This window comes from Danio rerio, chromosome 4 (assembly GCF_052040795.2).
Source record: "Danio rerio strain M-AB ecotype USA chromosome 4, GRCz13ab, whole genome shotgun sequence".
In the NCBI taxonomy this organism is placed as follows: Eukaryota; Metazoa; Chordata; class Actinopteri; order Cypriniformes; family Danionidae; genus Danio; species Danio rerio.
Window position 1 is genome coordinate 75541089 of NC_141024.2, and position 21098 is coordinate 75562186.

Consider the following 21098-nt stretch of genomic DNA (forward strand, 5'->3'; position numbering starts at 1 on the left):
GACCCCGCCCGGGTTATGTGCCCAAGGTTCCTACCACTCCCTTTAGAGATCAGGTAGTGAACCTGCAAGCGCTGCCCCCGGAGGAGGCAGACCCAGCCCTTTCTTTACTTTGTCCAGTTCGCGCTCTGCGCATTTATGTGGACCGTACTCAGAATGTTAGATCATCTGAGCAGCTCTTGTCTGTTATGGCGGTCGGCAGCAGGGTAGTGCCGTATCGAAACAAAGATTATTCCACTGGATTGTGGATGCCATTTCACTCGCTTATTCGAGTCGAGGTCAGCCGTGTCCCCCGGGAGTGCGTGCACACTTCACTCGGAGCGTTGCATCCTCTTGGGTGCGTGCATGCGGCGCCTCTCTAACAGACATCTGTAGAGCTGCGGGCTGGGCGACACCCAACACATTTGCAAGGTTTTACAATCTGCGAGTGGAGCCGGTTTCCTCAAGGATATTAGGTAACCCTTTGGTGATTGAGGAAACAACTAGGTAGGGTGTTGAGACATGCTTGCTGCGCCATTTTCCCTAACACGGAGATACGTGCGCCCTTTTATCTGTCAGTAAAGTTCCCCGTCAGGTGAGCCCTGCAGATTCCTCCCTGGCCCCCTGCACTGACTCAGCGGAGGAGTCACTTGCTGGCCCACTACGTTGTAGGTCTGCCCGCTGGTCAGCCCGCGTTTTGGGTATAGGTGCCTGCTATGCGTGATCCCCACTAGGCGATCCCATATGCTTATTCTGCCATGGTTAAGTCCCCCCCCCTGGGCGGACCCGTGTGTTCCCTCTCCGCTAACCACTCTTTTGCTATGCGTACTCCCCCTTTTTAGGGCTAGTCCATATGTAAATCCTGCCATCTATCCCCCCTTGGGTATAGGATGGCCTCCGCAGCGTCCTCCCTATCGGGATTGCACGCTTTCCAACGGACTGTCGTATTTTCCTAGAATTATCTAGATGCTCACGACTTCCCAAAAAATATTTCTAAATCCGTAAAACTTCTGTTGAAGTAGGATAAATTAGGGCCAGGGACACGTTGGAGGACCGCGCCCCCCATGATGTGGGTGCGTCACGCTTACTTGACTATCCCCTCATCGGGTGCGTTGGTAAGGTGCAGTCATTATGGCGCTTTCCATACTTCTCCCATTCGTGGATTCAATCAATCCACTCTATGGCACTAAAGTTTCCCAACCGAAGGGGAACGTTTGAGGTTACAGAAGTAACCCTTCGTTCCCCGAGGAGGGGAACGGAAGTGCCATACTCCGTCGCCATAATGACTGTCCCTTAGCTGTTTGAAAGTCTCTTCAGCTTAAAAGGATGGCGTTTGCTCGCTCCAGGTGTGCTTATATGCTGGGATAATTGCAGATGCAGCACACCTGCGCAAGCTTACGCTGCCAATTCATTTTCATTCATTGGCCCGTTCAATACTCTCCAGACAAGCCGCTTCTGATCCGAATCCTCCCGTTCATGGATTCAATCAATCCACTCTATGGCACTTCTGTTCCCCTCTTCGGGGAACGAAGGGTTACTTCTGTAACCTCGAACGTTTTAGTTTGTAACATCTATGAATCTGTATGTGAAATTATACAATGAGAATCGCACACTTGCATACTATTTTTGAGATGTTTGTATACTACAGTAATACGATCATACAAACAGCTCTCGAAATGATATAGTGTACATGTTGTTCTGTTTTACTTCATTAAAGAGTTTCTTGTCCTTCTTACACTGTTCTCTCTTATTCCTCACAGACTGTCCAGATAATAATTGGTCTGTTGATTCTCCTGTTGGAAATTGTGTTCACAGTTTTTACACACTCCACCTTTGCCTTCAGCGGCGTTCCTTATGTGGGATCTCTGATAGTAAGAAACAATCATACAGTTTAACATGTTGTCCTAGATAACACAAGCTACAGTGGGTAATCAACCAGAATACATCTTACTGTAACATTTACAGCCACTAAAAGTACATATAATTAAATAAAACTCAGATGCTCAGTGTGAACGTTTACTTTGGGAATAACACGTATTGCCATTAGAGGCAGCACTGCAACTAGAGATAGCAAAAGTACACACATCCTTTAGTCAAGTAGAAGTACAATACTCATTTTTAAAATGACTCTGGTAGAAGTTAAAGTACTAATTACACTTTTGTACTCAAGTAAATGTAAATAAGTACAGCCTTAAAAATGTACTTCAGTAAAAAGGATTAATCGGTGTAGTTTCTTGCAGGTAACCAGACCTGACATAACATCGATCCAGCTTTACAAAACAACTTATTTCTGAGTTTGATGTAAATATTGTTGCTTTAGAAAGTAGCCAAGCAGCTCTGCAATATTGCCAAACAACACTGCTCAAAACTGCCCTGTGTAACATCATCCTGACACACTCACAGCATTCAGCATGTTGTTTTGCTGCGTTTAGACAGTGTTGGGGAATAACTAATTAAATGTAACGGCGTTACCTAATTTAATTACAAAATAAAAGAAAATGTTAAAGATTGCAAAGGGGGTTACATCTAAATATGTTGAATACTAATAATCTGTTGTTTTGCCTGTTTTTGATATGCACGATGCCTTCTGCTAAGGCCATTTATTAAAGCGGTGCTATTCTGATGCTTTTGATTGGTTTTCCAATCAAATCAAATTAATTTGTGGCTGACTTCCTCTTTGCCGCTGAAAGCACTAGGCTTCTACAACCAGTCTGAGAGCTGCACCACGACGAGTGATAAAAATGCATTTTATTGCTGGAAATTTAAAAATATATTTCACCCTAAAATCTAAGAAGGCACAAATATAACTGTTCAGTGCAAAATTTGTTTCTACATGTTTCAAGAGTGTGGTGGTAGCTACTTTATAAATCTTATATATTTCAAAGCTATTTTATTAGTGAAGTAGCGCCCACACAAGCTACTATTTACCGATCCTGGATCAATAAGTGCTGGCACCAACAGAGCTGTGAGGCCGGTGTCTAGGTGATGAGTCGTCATTGCGATGCCATGACCGTTGCACAGCTCAGATCGCGGCTAACTTTCGTAAGAGAGCGAGCCACCCCAGTTGCCTCCTGTTCTAAAAAAGCAGCGGGCGCTCGGGCAGATCTGAGGGTTCCAGTGGGAGATAATCCGCCGCCCACGGGCTCGCGGACCTCTCGCTCCTCACGGCGCTCCATCCAAACTTCGGGTAGTGGGAGTGATCCGTCTAACCAGATGGTAGCTCTCACGCTCGCTGACACCGGAGATCAGATGTCCTCCGTGGCATCGGAGGGTGGGCTTTCACTGTCCGACGAAGATCCGGACCCAAATCAGATCCTGAAGCGGACATCTTAGCCGTGCTTTCCCGGGCTGCTTCGGCCGTGGGGTTGGAGATGGTTTATCCCCCAGCTCCGCGGCCGGACCGACTAGATGGGTGCTACGTAGAGGACCAGAAGGCGAAGCCTTCGAAGCCTCTCGTCCCCTTCTTCCCGGAAGTGCACAGTAGGCTCACGCAGTCTTGGAGGGCACCTTTCTCTGCCCGTGCTGCGTGTCCCTCCGCCCTCACCGCCCTTGATGGCGGAGCTGCCAGGGGGTATGAGGCGATCCCATCAGTGGAGCGCGCTATCGCGGTCAATCTTTGTCCGCGTGGCGCCTCTACGTGGCGGGGTTTGCCCCGCCTCCCGTCCTAAGCCTGTAGGTTGTCTGCCTCCCTCGGAGCCAGAGCTTATAAGGCTGCGGGCCAGGCTGCTTCTGCTTTGCACGCGATGGCCACCTACCAGCGCTACCAAGCTCAGGCGCTGGCCGAGCTGCACGAGGGCGGGTCTAACCCAGGCTTATTACATGAGCTGCGCACCGCGACCGACTATGCTCTTCGGACTACTAAGTCCTCCGCGTGTGCGCTGGGGAGAACGATGTCCACACTTGTGGTTCAGGAACGCCACCTCTGGCTACACATGGATATATATGCGCGATGTTGACAAAGTTCGCTTTCTTGACTCGCCCATATCCCAGGCTGGCCTGTTCGGCGACACCGTCGGTGAATTCACCAAGGAATTCACTCCGGCCAAGCGGGCGCGGCGTACACCTCGAAAGCAGGCAGCCCCCCCTGCCCAGGGCGCCGTTAAGTCCGGCAAACGGACCGCGAAGCGTCCCTGAGACAGGCCATCCGGATAAGAGGAAACTTGCTCTTTCCCCGCTGGAGGGCGGGGCCCCGATTACAACGGTACTTTTCAGTGCCACCAAAACATCAATCAAAGAGCACTTTTCCCCTTCCCCGGATGTGACAGCACGAATTCTGCCAGTACGGGACGCGCTGCCTTCCGGCTCGCAGATTCTACGTGCTTCACCAGTGGATCATGAGCGCTGGGGGGACGGTCTCCCTTCCCTCAGCCCTCCAGCCCCCTCTCCGGAGTCAGGTTGCGGAGCCAGAGCGAATCGCTCTCCTCCAGCTCTTCCGCGGGACCCTCGTGCTTCCCGGATCAGCACACCCACTCTGCGCTGCCCCACTGCTGGTACGTCAGCGATTGTAGCGATGACTCCATTAGCGAGGGCTCTGCCTGCCTGGTTAGCATGGGCCAGCCCCTCGCGGTGGCTCATACGCACAATCAGACTCGGTTACGCGATTCAGTTCGCGAAACGGTCCTCCAAGTTCACGGGCGTGTATTTCTCCAGGGTCAACCCCCTGTCCACCCCTGTCTTGCGAGAGGAGATTGCTGCCCTCCTGGCGAAGGGTGCAATCGAGCCAGTTCCTCCAGCCGAGATGGAGAGTGGGTTTTACAGCCCATATTTCATCGTACCCAAAAAGAGCGTGGGTCACGACCAATACTAGATCTGCGCGTTTTGAACCGCTGTCTGCACAAGCTGCCGTTCAGAATGCTCACGCAGAGGCGCATTCTCCAATGCGTTCGTCCTCGGGATTGGTTTGCAGCCATAGACCTGAAGGACGCGTATTTCCATGTATCCATTCTTCCACGCCACCGCCAATTTCTGCGGTTTGCGTTCGAGGGTCGAGCGTGGCAGTACAAGGTCCTCCCCTTCGGGCTCTCTCTGTCTCCGCGGGTCTTCAGCAAACTCGCGGAGGGTGCCTTAGCGCCCCTTCGGCTCGCGGGCATCCGCATACTCAATTATCTCGACGACTGGCTGATTTTAGCCCACTCGCGGGAGCAATTGATTGTGCACAGGGACAAGGTGCTTCGGCATCTCCGCCTACTGGGGCTTCAGGTCAACCGAGAAAAGAGAAAACTCGCCCCCGTGCAAAGGATCTCTTTTCTCGGGATGGAGCTGGACTCGATCACCATGGTAGCGCACCTCTCCGAGGAACGCGCTCGCCTGTTGCTGAACTGTCTGAGGGAGCTCGACAGCAAACTAGTGGTCCCACTGAAGTTCTTTCAGAGGCTCCTGGGGCATATGGCATCCGCAGCCGCCGTCACGCCGCTCGGATTGCTCCATATGAGACCACTTCAGCACTGGCTTCACGATCGGGTCCCAAGATGCGCATGGCACGCGGGCACACACCGGGTCTCTGTTACTGCGCTGTGTCGCCGCGCCCTCAGCCCTTGGAACGACCCCTCGTTCCTACAGGCCGGTGTGCCTCTAGGACAGGCGTCCAGCCATGTTGTTGTTTCAACAGATGCTTCCAACATGGGTTGGGGGGCCGTGTGTCGCGGGCATGCGGCTGCGGGCCTGTGGAAGGGTGCCCAGTTGCATTGGCATATCAGTCGCCTAGAGCTGTTGGCAGTGTTCCTCGCTCTCCACCGCTTTTCACAGGTGCTGGAGCGGCAACACGTGCTGGTCAGGACGGACAGTACGGCGGTGGCGGCGTATATCAACCGCATGGGGTGTATGCGCTCTTGCCGCATGTCTCAGCTCGCCCGCCGTCTGCTCCTCTGGAGTCACCCGCGGCTGAAATCGCTGCGCGCCATTCACGTTCCAGGCAAGCTCAATCGTGCAGCCGATGCGCTCTCACGACAGCTGTTACGCCCTGGAGAATGGAGACTCCACCCCGAGTCTGTTCAGCTGATATGGGCGCGATTCGGGGAGGCCCAGATCGATCTGTTTGCTTCCCCCGAGAACGCTCATTGCCAGTTGTTTTTTTCCCTGACCGAGGGCTCTCTCAGCACGGATGCACTGGCCCACAGCTGGCCTCGGGGCATGTGCAAGTATGCGTTTCCCCCAGTGAGCCTGCTCGTGCAGTTACTGTGCAAAGTCAGGGAGGACGAGGAACAGGTTCTGCTAGTTGCGCCCCTTTGGCCCAACCGGACCTGGATATCAGAGCTCTCACTCCTTGCGATGGCCCTCCCCTGGCGGATCCCTTTGAGAGAGGACCTACTCTCTCAGGGACAGGGCACCATCTGGCACCCTCGCCCGATCTTTGGAACCTCCACGTGTGGTCCTTAGACGCGAGGAAGACTTAGGTAACCTACCGACTGCGGTGGTTAATACCATCACTCAGGCTAGGGCCCCCTCCACGAGGCGCGCCTACACCCTGAAGTGGAGTCTATTCACTGAATGGTGCTTCTCTCGCAGAGAAGACCCCCTTTGGTGATTGAGGAAACAACTAGGTAGGGTGTTGAGACACGCTTGCTGCGCCATTTTCCCTAACACGGATATACGTGCGCCTTTTTATCTGTCAGTAAAGTTCCCCGTCAGGTGAGCCATGCAGATTCCTCCCTGGCCCCCAGCACTGACTCAGCGGGAGAGTCACTTGCTGGCCCACTACGTTGTAGGTCTGCCCGCTGGTCAGCCCGCGTTTTGGGTATAGGTGCCTGCTATGCGTGATCCCCACTAGGCGATCCCATATGCTTATTCCGCCACGGTTAAGTCCCCCCCCCTGGGCGGACCCGTGTCTTCCCTCTCCGCCAACCACTCTTTTGCTATGCGTACTCCCCCTTTTTAGGGCTAGTCCATATGTAAATCCTGCCATCTATCCCCCCTTGGGTAACGGATGGCCTCCGCAGCGTCCTCCCTATCAGGATTGCACGCTTCCCAACGTACTGTCGTATTTCCTAGAATTATCTAGATGCTCACGACTTCCCAAAAAATATATCGAAAATCCGTAAGACTTCTGTTGAAGTAGGATAAATTAGGGCCAGGGACACGTTGGAGGACCTTGCCTCCCATGATGTGGGTGCGTCACGCTTGCTTGACTATCCCCTCATCGGGGCGTTGGTAAGGTGCAGTTATTATGGGGCTTTCCATAGTTCTTCCATTTCGTGGATTTCAAATCAAATCCACTCTATAGCACTTCCGTTCCTCTCCTTCGGGGAACGAAGGGTTACTTCTGTAACCTCGAACGTTATCTAATGTAATTGGTGTCTTTGTTTCCTCTCAGTTTGCTTTAGCTCTGTCATTTCTTATTTTGTGGTGATTGATCCAAAAGTTTACATTCTTAATCACCTGTTTTTAAATGGTCAATCCCTAAAAGTGAGGGGGACATATCCACCGTCCCCCCAATTGCTAAGCCCCTAGGTCAAGTCTGTAACTAAGAAGAATGCAAGCACATTTAGTGTTTGAGGGAGTGCTTCATGTGGCAGTAAAATGCTCATTCTGGTTGAGAACCATGTATGTGTGTGTGTGTGTGTGTGTGTGTGTGTGTGTGTGTGTGTGTGTGTGTGTGTGTGTGTTTTCCGTCATAAGCTGTAAGTTTTGCTCTTCTCTCTGTTCTCAGTACATTACTGCAGGCTCGCTCTCCATTGCTGCTGAAAACAAAATTGATTCACCAGCCGGTTTATGTTTGGTATGTACACAACACTTGTTCTTTTCATGGGTCTAAACACTGGGTGCTTGTAGTGATTTGGTCTGTAAGTATTTGCACATAAATATTATTGACATCGCAATTTTAAAAGATTCGACACTCTTTTTAATTAACCTAATCATGGCCTTTTAATCAGACACACAGTCATGCCTTGGCTAACCTAGGAAGGCAAGAGGATCACAGGATTTATCAAATACATAGATTTATTTACAGTCACTCACTTGGAAGGACATCGATAACACAGGAGACTCAGGACTGACAAATGATGAAGCACAACTGAAAATACTGGATGAAGGACTGAAAAAAACACAGGAGTATAAATACACTGGGGATGATTAAACTGATTGCATACAGGGGTGAGACACAGGGGAACTAGAATGAAAGGGTCACATTATGAATACAAAAGGTGCGTTCGACTTCATGCAGCACTGCGCAGATCGATCGAGCGTCTTAAAGTGGTGCATGCTGGTTAGAAATTTTGTCCGGATTGATGCTGCGCCGACGCCACGTGACAGCGCTCCGAGATCAGACGACTGATTCAGCCGGTGCAGCATCTGAAGAGCGACTGCATGAGCTCTGATGACGACACAGATATTACACGATTGGCCGACTTCCAAAACAAACAATTCACTTTACATACTCTCTCAATCTTTTATATATCATGCTTATAAAAAACACAGATATTTTACTGCAGTATCATATTTTGTTAAATAATCTGGTTATAAAGGTTAGCTTTTTTGCACAGGTTTGTTTTCAACTTTCTTTATACAGACTATTTACTGCATTCAGCTCCATGAACGATTTAAATTATATATTTTAGTAAATAACCTAAATATGAACTCAAATTAGTCTTACAGACAGTAATAGGCAAGGCAAGGCAAGTTTATTTATATAGCACATTTCATACACAATGGCAATTCAAAGTGCTTTACATAAACAAGAATAAAAGAAACAAGTAAAATAAAAATAAAAACAAATAATAAAAATGCGTAAAAACAAAACAAAACATAAAAACAGGTAAAATGTGATATAAAAGAATGAAGAAGAAGAGAAAAACATGATAGTGCAATCTGTCGGACGCAGCACAGTGCTCATTCAGTAAAGGCACAGCTAAACAGATGTGTTTTCAGTCTTGATTTGAATGTGCCTAATATTGGAGCACATCTGATCATTTCTGGAAGCTGATTCCAGCAGTGAGGGGCGTAGTGGCTAAAAGCCGATTCACCCTGCTTTGACTGAACTCTTGGAACTTCTAGTTTATATGATCCTAAAGATCTGAGTGATCTGTTAGGTTTGTATTCAGTGAGCATATCTGTGATGTATTTAGGTCCTAGGCCATTTAGTGATTTATAGACCAGTAATAATACTTTAAAATCTATTCTGAATGTAACTGGCAGCCAGTGTAGAGACCTGAGGATAGGTGTGATGTGCTCTGATTTTCTGCTTCTGGTTAGAATTCTGGCTGCAGCGTTCTGGATGAGCTGCAACTGTCTGACTGTCTTTTTAGGAAGACCAGTGAGGAGTCCATTACAGTAATCCACCCTGCTGCTGATAAAAGCATGAACAAGTTTCTCTAAGTCTTCACTAGAAACAAAGCATCTGATTCTTGCTATGTTTTTGAGATGATAGTATGCTGATTTACTGACTGCTTTGACATGACTGTTGAAACTCTGATCTGACTCAGACTCAGATTTATTTTATAAATAAAATAATTATCATTACTGATCGTGACACCCTAAAGGTTTCTTAACAAATTAAACTTGTACTGAAATTGTACGATTTTAAAAAGGAGGCCTTTTTCATGTTTTCTGTAAAGGATTATTTTAAACTCATACTAGACTGTTGGTTCACTGAAATTTAAATCACAGGATTAAAGGATCTGCTCGTTTTTTAACCATTTAGCAGATGGTTTTATCCAAAGTGACTCACACCCATAAACACACATCCAGGGCATCAGGGAGCAGTTGGGATCCCTTGCTAATGGCACTCACTTCAGCTTGAAACCTGAGACTCAAATCTGCGAACTTTAGATCAAAAGTCCAATTCTCTAAACACTTAGGCTACACCTGTGCTTACACAGTGTGCTATTTACAACAGGCACACACTGTTTAGATGACTGGTTTGCTGTATTCTTCTCCCAGGTAAACAGCCACTAACTTTCTTGTAATTTAGTAGGAGTTGGTGAATTGACGTGTTGCAAATTCAGCCACTCTAATCTCCTGTGCGGGGTTGTGACTTATAAACTTGATACATGAGCTGACGTAAACAGTGTTGATCATAACTCGACACATTTACTAGCAAATGTTTAGTGATCAGACTGAAAACGTTCTACAGAGAGACTTTCCATGCGATCAATTATTCATACATATACTTAGACCCTTAATTGTATTCATTTGTCAATAAAATGTTATCACTTTCCACATAATCTATCATCTGCTTAACCACAGTGTGTTAACACAACATGATACAAAACCTTTCTATTTCTGTGTCTCTACTGTAGGTGAGAGCTTCCCTCGGGATGAACATTTTCAGTGCCATAGCAACGGGCATTGCCATTATTATGCTTTCACTGGGTTTGACTATTGGACCCTACACTTACTGCAGACTCTACAATTATTGTGAGGATTATTTTGTAAGTCATCAACTCTTGTATTGATATCATTTTAGTATTAATGTTTTATTTTATAATTACAGTAAGATCACTGTGTGACCGGTGCACTTGTGAAAATCAAGCGTAATCTGCACTCATCTGTCCAATGCTGTCCAGAACTTGACAAGATATTACTGTTCATTTACACTGGATACTAATATTGACATAAAGGTGCCATAGAATGCGCTGATACACTGTTTAAATTGTCACTAATATTCACATATATATGTGGCATGGATAGGTTAAATATTTTCATAAGTCCATTTAGAGCCAAAGGTATTGGTCCTTGTCTCTGGCATTCACGCGAGGAATGTACTCTGGCATTCATGTACAAAATGATCATACTTAAGTTATAAAGAATATTTGAACAAAAATTGTTAGAGTAGATTCCTTGTTAAAAGACAATTGTTTTTAACTGAAGTGGAGAAGAGCTACATGTTCATAATGGCTTGTAAATATTGTGGATATTAAAGGCTAAATCGACAAAGATAACCAGCACAGATGTGTTTTGAGTATTTTGTAGGTAATAAATCTGAAAACAACGTCAGCAATTAATATCAAGCTCCATGTAAACAGATACGCTTCTGGTGTCTTTTCATAGACAAATGAAAGTAAGAGCTGAGTGATATGACACCATGCATTTAACGCTTATATTAAGCAGTTTACATGTGTTTGTTACCTCATTACAAACATTCATACTAAACTTCACTTAAAACTACACATTAAACTAACTAAAGACTTTATTAGAGATGGCTTTATAATAATAAGAGTCCGACATTATAGGAAATATAATGAGCTGTGTGAAACTTAATTCAACAATAACTGTTGTAACCTCACTAAGAGATGTTGTGAAATGGGGCATGTCTATTAATGATCTCATGTGGATTCTAAGAGTCAGAGTTTTGCTCAGATTGGCCTGATTTTACACTCACATGATTTCCCTGACAATGAGGAAACGGGCATTTGAGGCTCAAGGTTTCAAGAACTGAAAACATATGTCTAACTATATACAGACTTTTATTCTCTGGCACCTTTAAACATTACTTTTATGGCCTGTGCACACCGAGACGTTTTTTGCTCGCGTTTTCCGTTGACGTTTAACGCCTCGTAACTAAATAAAGGGCGCCAATGGGATTGTGCACTCCAACGCGCAAAATGCCAGGTGCAAAAGTGTCATTTTGAAAAAAAATCATGCTCATGCTCGTTTTTTTCATTTGAAGCGTCAAAACCTTCTCCACCAATCAGATCGGCACTTTTGTTCATGTGCACGGAGCTGCTGAAGTTACAGTAAACAGCACTTGGAGGCGCTCAAGCGCAAAACTGTCAATGCGAGCGCACATTGAAGAAGATGCCAAGAGGCGATATGAACGTGGAGCTGCTTACTGCACTGGTGAACAATAATCATTTCTTCATCGCTAGAGCTAGAGCTGCTGCTTAAACCATCCATGCTTGTTTGAGTCACCAATAAATTGCCAAATGCAGCGCCATCTAACGTCAAAAGAGTGATTTAGCATACTCGTCTGCTTGACGCCAGTCAAAAGCGCCTGGGTTTGAACACTGAAAAACATCTCATAAATCGCTGACGATAAACGCAAATAAAAAACGTCCCAGTGTGTAGAAGCCTTTAGATTTTGTTTAGTTTATTAGTATGCTGTAGCTAAAGGACTACATACTTGACTTCTCTTTGTTGTTATTCTTTATGCTTATGTTGAATGTTCTCTCAGAATCTCTTTAGTGGTTTTTTGCTGCTGTTCTCCATCCTTGAGCTCTTCATCTCCATCTGGCTGTCTGCATTTGGCTGTAAAGTCACCTGCTGCAATTTTCCTTAGGTGAGTAATACATCAGCAGAACCCATCAGATACATTTTGGCTTATAGGATAGACAGTAGGTGACACTTTAATATGGCCAATACAGCCGCCATGTCCTGATTTTGCCAAGTGCTAGTTGCCCTGAGACCAGAGATGTATAAAGTACTAGAGACCCATACTTAAGTAAAAGTACAAGTGCTTTATCAAAAAGTGACTTGAGTAGAAGTAGAAGTGCTCTTTAAGCACCATACATAAGTGGAAGTACAAAAGTATTCAACATTTTTTGTACTTAAGTATTGCAAGTAGTTTATTTCAAAATTTACTACTCAAGTACTGAAAGCAAAAGTACAAGTATTGTGTAATGTCGTTATTAAAGAAAGCAGTCAAACTACACTAATTGTTTTGTTTATTTTAAATATCTTTTTTGGGGTACTTGATTAAGCAGAACGAAAAGAAACATGGCTTATGATACTGTTTTTCTCTGTAAATAGTTTCTATGGTACAAGAGCTCACATCGTCAGGCCCTTTTACCAGAAAATGCCTTCACTGATGAGATAATTCAGCATGTTCACTCACATACATACTCTCTCTCCCTCTCTCTCTCTCTCTCTCTCTCACACACACACATACACACACACACACACACACTGCCCTGCACACACCTAAATGTACACTCTCTCCCCACTCTCACACATTCATACACTCTCACACACACAGTTCTCTCTCTATCTCTCTCTCACACACACATTTTTGTGAATTGTGGGGACATTACATAGGTTGCAATTGTTTTTACACTCTCTCTTACACATACACATACACACACACACACACACACACACACACACACACACACACTGTTGTTTTCTCTTACTCACACATTATTCACTCTCACTCACACACACAAACACACACTCACACTTTGGGAGTTTTGAAGTTTGATTGGTTAATACACAATAAACAGGAGTTCTGTCTTCTGGAAGCACTCGTGAAACTAAACTAAACAAGCAAACTAAATCCTGCTTCACTAATTCACTTGATTTTGATTTTATTGTAAAAAAAAAAACAGGAAAATGTGTATATTACTGTGTTAAATGAAAATCTGAAATATTTTATGGCTTATGGCTATGATTTAGTAATAATTGTTATTTATTTTTATCATGTTTTAATGAAATTGGTCTTACAGTTCATATTTTTTGTAGTATATTTATTAATTCTGGTACTTTTACCATAAACCAACATCTCAACCATTTGGTAGAGGCTGATATTTTAGAAATAATGTGATGTGTTGAATAAAAATGCACTGATCGTGTTAACTAGCGACATTAGGAGTTAAGAAATGCAATCAAAAAAGAAATTCTATTGCTTTTGTCTTGGTGTGACAGTTAAAGGGTTTTTTGTAATAAAATTTTTTTCTTTAATACAGCAGTCAGATATACGAACTGTGCCCTTAATTTGACCTGCTCAAAGAAAACACTCTTTCTGGATGTATCAAACAAAACTCATGCACAGAAGACAGCACGAGCATTTACAGCTAATAAACTCATGTCAATATTATCCCGCCTGCTTTTTGAGCGCTGACAGGTGGGTCTTACACGGCTATGATTGGTTATTGTCCTCAACAGAAAGGGCTTTAAAAATACAAGCGCTGTTCACTCATGGCGGGAAGAATACGCGATTATCACAGGTAATAGACACAGTGGAGAAAACTTAATTGCACATGAGGCACGCTCATGTCTGGATCCACAGCTTTAACAGCTAAGAAGAGAGGAAAAGTTACCTTACAAACTGGCCAGCGGGTCAAATGTCCAAAGTGAGAGAGCGAGAGATAGGCAGAGGTGAAGTTTTACAACATTTCTCCCTAATAGTAAACTAGCGGCTTGTATGCTGTGCCGCCTCACCCTCGCGCCTCCGTCCTTCGCCATAGTATTGCGACATCGCGCATAGGAGATAAATGACGTCATCACGTAATAACCGGTTATGACCTATTACTGAACTGATATCAATCATTTTGACACCCCTAGTAACGAGTATCGATGCAGCACATAAAAAATCTATCGGAGTAAAAGTATTAAACTCATGGAAAATATGTACTTAAGTAAAAGTGGAAGTAGGAGAAAAAAATAATACTCCAGTAAAGTACAGATACTGCCTTTTAGTACTTAAGTACAGTAGTGAAGTAGTTTTACTTCGTTACAATACATTTCTGCCTGAGACCAACATTTTTTTATAATGACCCAGGGACAACAACTCCATCAGTCATTCAAATGTCATAACGTCATCATTATGTGCCCCTCTGCAAAGCCCGCAAAAAAAAAGAGAGAAGAAAACACACACTTGCATTTTTACCAGTGAAGAGGACAAGGGAAAAGGCAAGACCATGAGTTTTCTCCTATCAATTTAAGTTACAGAATGATCGCAAAATTATTATTTGTTTATGGATTTGCTCTTTTTATCCAGCTTAGTGAACATTTAACTTTAGTTTGCATCGACAAGTTAGCCTAATTAGCCATCCATACAAGTCTTTCTAGCTCAAATTAAAACAAGATAACAAATTGAATTGTTTTAACTGTGTGCCTAGCTTTCAAACGCGATTAAACTTGGTATTTTTATAGCTTAAAGCCTCCACTAATTTGTCTAATATGTCTGTTTTAGTATGTATTATGCCACTGCCAATTTCTATTGTGTCGCGTTCAGCTTCATTTAAAGATAAACGGCTGAAATGCAGAACAAACAGCATTTGTTTAAACAAAAGAGAGTATACAAGACGCTTACGTACTGTGATTCAGTCGATTTAATCCGATTATTTATTCTGTTAGATATGAACAGTGTTGTGCAAGTTACTTCCAAACTGTAATACATTACAGATTACTTATTACTGTTATTTAAATCTCATCCCTTACCTTACAATATTACTGTCTCAGAATTGTAATATGTTACATTACTCTTATATTACTTTTTAGTTACTTACATCAAAATAACTGCAGAATTAGAACTTAACATTATAAAATTCTATAATGTTCTATAATGAGCATTTTACATCCAGTAGAAAGTGATTTGATGTAGCAGAATGACTGTGACCTCTCCAGGCTACTAACAATATAGTATATAATTGGCAATGTGAAGGCTCAAGACAATGCAAGAAAGGATGACAGCCAGAGTTACAAATGATCTGTTAAAAGTATGGTAGAGGTAAAGTGATTATCTGGCAATATCTGTGAATGGCTTGGCTATATTCATATTAGACACAACAGGCCGATATGTAAACTCCAATGCCATGACAAAATGCAGATTTAGTTTCTTTTCTTATTGTTGCCATTATTGTACTTACTTTACATTCAAATGGTTTACAACACAAAACCGTCCTGCACAAAGTGAGCATGATGAACAGTTTTCTCAGTATAATGTTTGTGCATCGATTTCCTGTTTGTGGACAAAACTGCTTGCGAGCTCTCACATACGCTGCTTGCGCACAAATTCTCACGATATCTCAAATACGCACTGCTCACGCACAAGTTTTCTTGCTCTCAGTACACTGCTCTCTCAGTGAGATTATATGCAAACTCACAATTCGTGTCTTGTGTTCCCTCTTCCTTTCAAGCTTTTTGATATGAATTATATTAATACACTATTTATTAACAATAACCAAAATATTAAAATAGACTTATATTTTTTAATCTAATAAACCATAACATTGTTGGCTGTATGTTATATGGTGAGATATTTCAAATAAAAAAGCATTTAGACAAATATAAAAACTAACGCAAGCAGAAATGGAACTAATAGAAACACTTGATAAGGTATTATAGCCTACTGTACTATTCACTCTTCAAATAAATCTCATTATCAATCACATTTTTTATGGCAACTAAAATAAAGTGAACTAGTGTCTGTTGTCTTCCACATTGTTGATGAGATTGTGGAGGACATTTTCCCTGCCATCATCTTCATTTTGAGAAGAAGCTGTTCCACAGGGCCCCTGAACACACATTGTCATTAAGTACTGTAATTACCCTTTTGTGGTAATACTATAGTTGCTATGGTAACACAAGTAGTGTAATATAAACAAATGATCCAGTGCTGTAGTTTTTTTTTTTTTACAATATGGGGTATATTGTACTACAATTCACCACACTTTACTGTAGTAAAACTACACTTTATATTTAATTTTATGAGTTCACTATTCTTATCACGACAGTATGCTTAAGCATTCATTGTAAATACTAGCCTAAAACATAGGCAGTATACCTTACTCTCAAAAACACTAGTATTTATTATAGAATTTATCTTAACCTGTGAGTAAATAGTGTAGCAATATATAAACCATATAAACATTATTGGGATAACAATTAAATAGGAGGATCTCTGTAGAGCAACAGCACGAAAGGAAGAGGAAACACAAGGCACAGATTGTGAGTCTGCATCATCTGACGGAGCGAGAGCAGGTCGTTAGCACGTGAGCAGCCCAGCCTGTGTTGAGTGAACGCGAGGAGTTTTGTCCACAGAGGAAACCGGCACGTTCACTCGCTCGTATTACATGAATGAGTTTACGACATTTGTCAGTGAAATAACGCCATATGCACGTACGTCCGTCTCGTGAATGCACTGTCTTTTGCCATTTTCATCTATTTGCCACTTTTCCGCTGTGCGTACTGTGAACCGGGCTGAGCCAATATCGCCGGACCTTGAGCTCAGAAGCTGAAATCATTCCGCGTTCAAATTAAAAAGGTCCCATAGCCAGAGGGAGATTAATGACAGCACACGCATATATGCTCTAGCCACTAACAGAAAATAGAACTGCGGTATTTTTTATTTGTTAATGTCTTGCGGGTGAAAAGTGTGTTGTAACGCACGCGTTACTGAACATGTACTAAGTAAAATATTACTGAAAATGTATTAGTAATGCCTTACACTACTGCGTTACAGGAAAATGTAATACATTACTTTAATTCATTACTTTTGTAACGCATTACTCCCAACACTGGATATGAATGTGCTAACCTCAGGTCATCATCGCTGATTCATTAATATCATATTTATGTTGACCTCAGGTCATGATCGGTGATATTAATAAATCAGTGATGATGACCTGAGGTCAACATATTAATGATATTAATAAATCAGTGATGATGACCTGAGGTCAACATATAAATGATATTAATAAATCAGTGATGATGACCTGAGGTCAACATATTAATGATATTATTAAATCAGTGATGATGACCTGAGGTCAACATATTAATGATATTAATAAATCAGTGATGATGACCTGAGGTCAACATATAAATGATATTAATAAATCAGTGATGATGACCTGAGGTCAACATATAAATGATATTAATGAATCAGTGATGATGACCTGAGGTCAACATATAAATGATATTAATAAATCAGTGATGATGACCTGAGGTCAACATATAAATGATATTAATAAATCAGTGATGATGACCTGAGGTCAACATATTAATGATATTAATAAATCAGTGATGATGACCTGAGGTCAACATATAAATGATATTAATAAATCAGTGATGATGACCTGAGGTCAACATATAAATGATATTAATGAATCAGTGATGATGACCTGAGGTCAACATATAAATGATATTAATAAATCAGTGATGATGACCTGAGGTCAACATATTAATGATATTAATGAATCAGTGATGATGACCTGAGGTCAACATATTAATGATATTAATAAATCAGTGATGATGACCTGAGGTCAACATATAAATGATATTAATAAATCAGTGATGATGACCTGAGGTCAATATATAAATGATATTAATGAATCAGTGATGATGACCTGAGGTCAACATATAAATGATATTAATAAATCAGTGATGATGACCTGAGGTCAACATATAAATGATATTAATAAATCAGTGATGATGACCTGAGGTCAACATATTAATGATATTATTAAATCAGTGATGATGACCTGAGGTCAACATATTAATGATATTAATAAATCAGTGATGATGACCTGAGGTCAACATATTAATGATATTAATAAATCAGTGATGATGACCTGAGGTCAACATATTAATGATATTATTAAATCAGTGATGATGACCTGAGGTCAACATATAAATGATATTAATAAATCAGTGATGATGACCTGAGGTCAACATATTAATGATATTATTAAATCAGTGATGATGACCTGAGGTCAACATATAAATGATATTAATAAATCAGTGATGATGACCTGAGGTCAACATATTAATGATATTAATAAATCAGTGATGATGACCTGAGGTCAACATATTAATGATATTATTAAATCAGTGATGATGACCTGAGGTCAACATATAAATGATATTAATAAATCAGTGATGATGACCTGAGGTCAACATATTAATGATATTAATAAATCAGTGATGATGACCTGAGGTCAACATATAAATGATATTAATAAATCAGTGATGATGACCTGAGGTCAACATATTAATGATATTAATAAATCAGTGATGATGACCTGAGGTCAACATATAAATGATATTAATAAATCAGTGATGATGACCTGAGGTCAACATATTAATGATATTAATTAATCAGTGATGATGACCTGAGATCAACATATTAATTATATTAATAAATTAGCATATTTTCCGGAAAGAGAAGTTGTAACATAACCGGTAATTTGCCGGAATGCTGCGCTCAATATCTCAAGATCACTTAGGATGCATATAGAAACTTGTGTTTCTTGTGTTTGTGTATGTCTTCTACTCTTTACTCTTAAATCTCCAATCCCTCAAAGTCCATGTGAACAAGAAGTTGCTGCAGACTTTTATTTCAATGTGATGACATATTTAATCATTTCACCATTTTGATTAAAGATTGCGAAGGCAACAGCTTACCTATTTTGTGTCATGACAACTCTCTGAGAGATTTAGTTTGGTAATAATCATATGGTAATGTTGATGTGTTTGGCCTTGGTGGCATAGATCTGCTACGCTGCTGCTGCTTTGATTTTTATGGCAGATCAAGCATTGGAAACACTCTACATCATTTAAATAGTTGAGGAGCAAGCTCATTGGCTGTTGAGGCGACAGCAACCAATCTCATGCACCATATAGCTAATCACATAGGTACCAATTAGGTGACCTAACAGCCTGTATGCGCATAGTTTCATGACAGAATTAAGACCAGCAATGTGCGCTAGCAAAATAAACATTGGGAATCTGGATTTCATGCATGATTTCAGTTTTGTGAAGTAAAAATCCACAAAACCTTTAATGTGTGCTGTAAACGTGTGAGGAACTGGGTAATGGGGCAATAATTGTTGAACACTGACCAATAACTTAAGCTGACCATGTACATTTTATCCTGCAGATTTCTGTGGTCAACAACCCTTTAATTCAACACCCTCCTGCAGAAATCCCCCAAACGTACATTCAATGTCCTCAAGAAGTCCCAGAACCATGCTTTCAACATCCTCCTGCAGGATCTCCCCCAGCGTACACTGAAGGCGAATAAATGTGAATTGTTACGTGTTTTATGATGTAAAGTGGGATGCTGTAACATTTAAGTGAGACAGGTGTAATGTGTGCGACAGATCAATAATGAGGCCAGGTTCAGTTACTCTCATTTAAAGCTTTTACTCAATAATTGAATTGAAACATGTAACAATAATAAATGGGGGAGAAAAAACAAACAAACATTTATAATTATTATCTTTAAACAAGAACAACGAGTGTAAGCCAAATCAAAGAAATTAACAAAACAAAACAATCCTTAAATCTAATGTCTAAACTAGGCGTCAAAAAGAAACACAAATAAAAACCGAGATCTTCAGTGTGTACGACACCCGAACTAAACTAATCAAACTACAAAACTCAAAAATACACGGGTGGCAAAACACTCAAACTAATCTAACAAAACATCAATCTAAACTAAAACAAAACAAACCGGATAAGTTTGTTAAATCTTAGTTTAGAATCACACAATCATCTCCATATGTTACTTAAAGCCAACAAAGTTCAACAAGCAACTCGAATTATCACAGTAACTGAGAGATCACAAAATAGACGAAGCATTTGCACAAACAAATTGCGTGGAGCACAAAGCGTATGCCGAGGCAGGGCGCACACCACACACTGGACTGACAGGGCTTTAAATACTTGCGGCTCGTCCTGGGATTGGTGGAACCGGAGAGCGTCATAATGATGATGGACAGAATAATAAACCAATAAGAAACCTAGGGTTGAGCAAACAGAGAGGAGGGTGAAAAAAAAAACAGGAAAAAAAACATAAATCATAACAGAATCAACATGAAAAAACTGGGCAGAGCGGTGGATCTGCTGCTGCATCATCAGATTACGTGTAAAATGATTATTATAGTCCTCTCTATAGATTTCACGGTGTATTTGATATGCTCTACGTCTGTACTTTCATGTTTTGCTATGACCTATGTGTATTTCAATAAAAGTCATGTCTTTGTTTATACTGATGATTTGTGTTTTATTACAAGCACCGCCTGCATCTTTCTCTGACTCCAGTCATAGCTGGAAAGCAGATTTGAGTTTAGCAACTGACCAAGTGATGCAACTGAACAGTGTGATCACACCGGTGTGATTGAATGAGTCAAAAGGGTTAAATGTGTTATTATATTTCTCAATAAAAATTCTATGATTCCTCTGCGAAGCACTAGAACACGGATGAGCAAGCTTGATCCTGGAAGGCCGGTGTCCTGCATAGATTTGCATTAACCCTGATCAAACACACTTGCCTGTTGCTTTCTAATAATCTTGAAGACAGGGATACTGACCTTCCAGGATCCCATACCTGCAATAGATGAAGCCTGTGTACCACTAGCAGCACATATACCACACTTTGAGAATCACTGCTCTAAATCCTATACATCTTAAAAACCTGGAAGAAAATCACAACCCTACCCTCACTAGATTGAGGGATGAGGGGCTGACCG

General features: G+C 41.9%; 1 non-coding gene across 3 annotated transcripts in view; it reads left to right on the forward strand.

Annotated features, from left to right (window-relative positions):
- The window catches only part of ms4a17a.14 (membrane-spanning 4-domains, subfamily A, member 17A.14), a 35861-nt gene extending 15240 nt beyond the window's left edge, over positions 1-20621 (forward strand). For 2 of the 3 annotated variants that reach the window (XR_015484254.2, XR_015484253.2), the window contains exons 3-7: positions 1737-1847; positions 7622-7690; positions 10209-10340; positions 12083-12187; positions 19505-20621. This is a non-coding gene — a transcript (membrane-spanning 4-domains, subfamily A, member 17A.14). Of the gene's footprint in view, positions 1-1736; positions 6317-6485; positions 7691-10208; positions 10341-12082; positions 12188-19504 lie in introns of those variants that run through there. The other variant, XR_015943088.1, reaches the window with a different exon arrangement.
- The last annotated feature ends 477 nt before the right edge of the window (positions 20622-21098 follow it).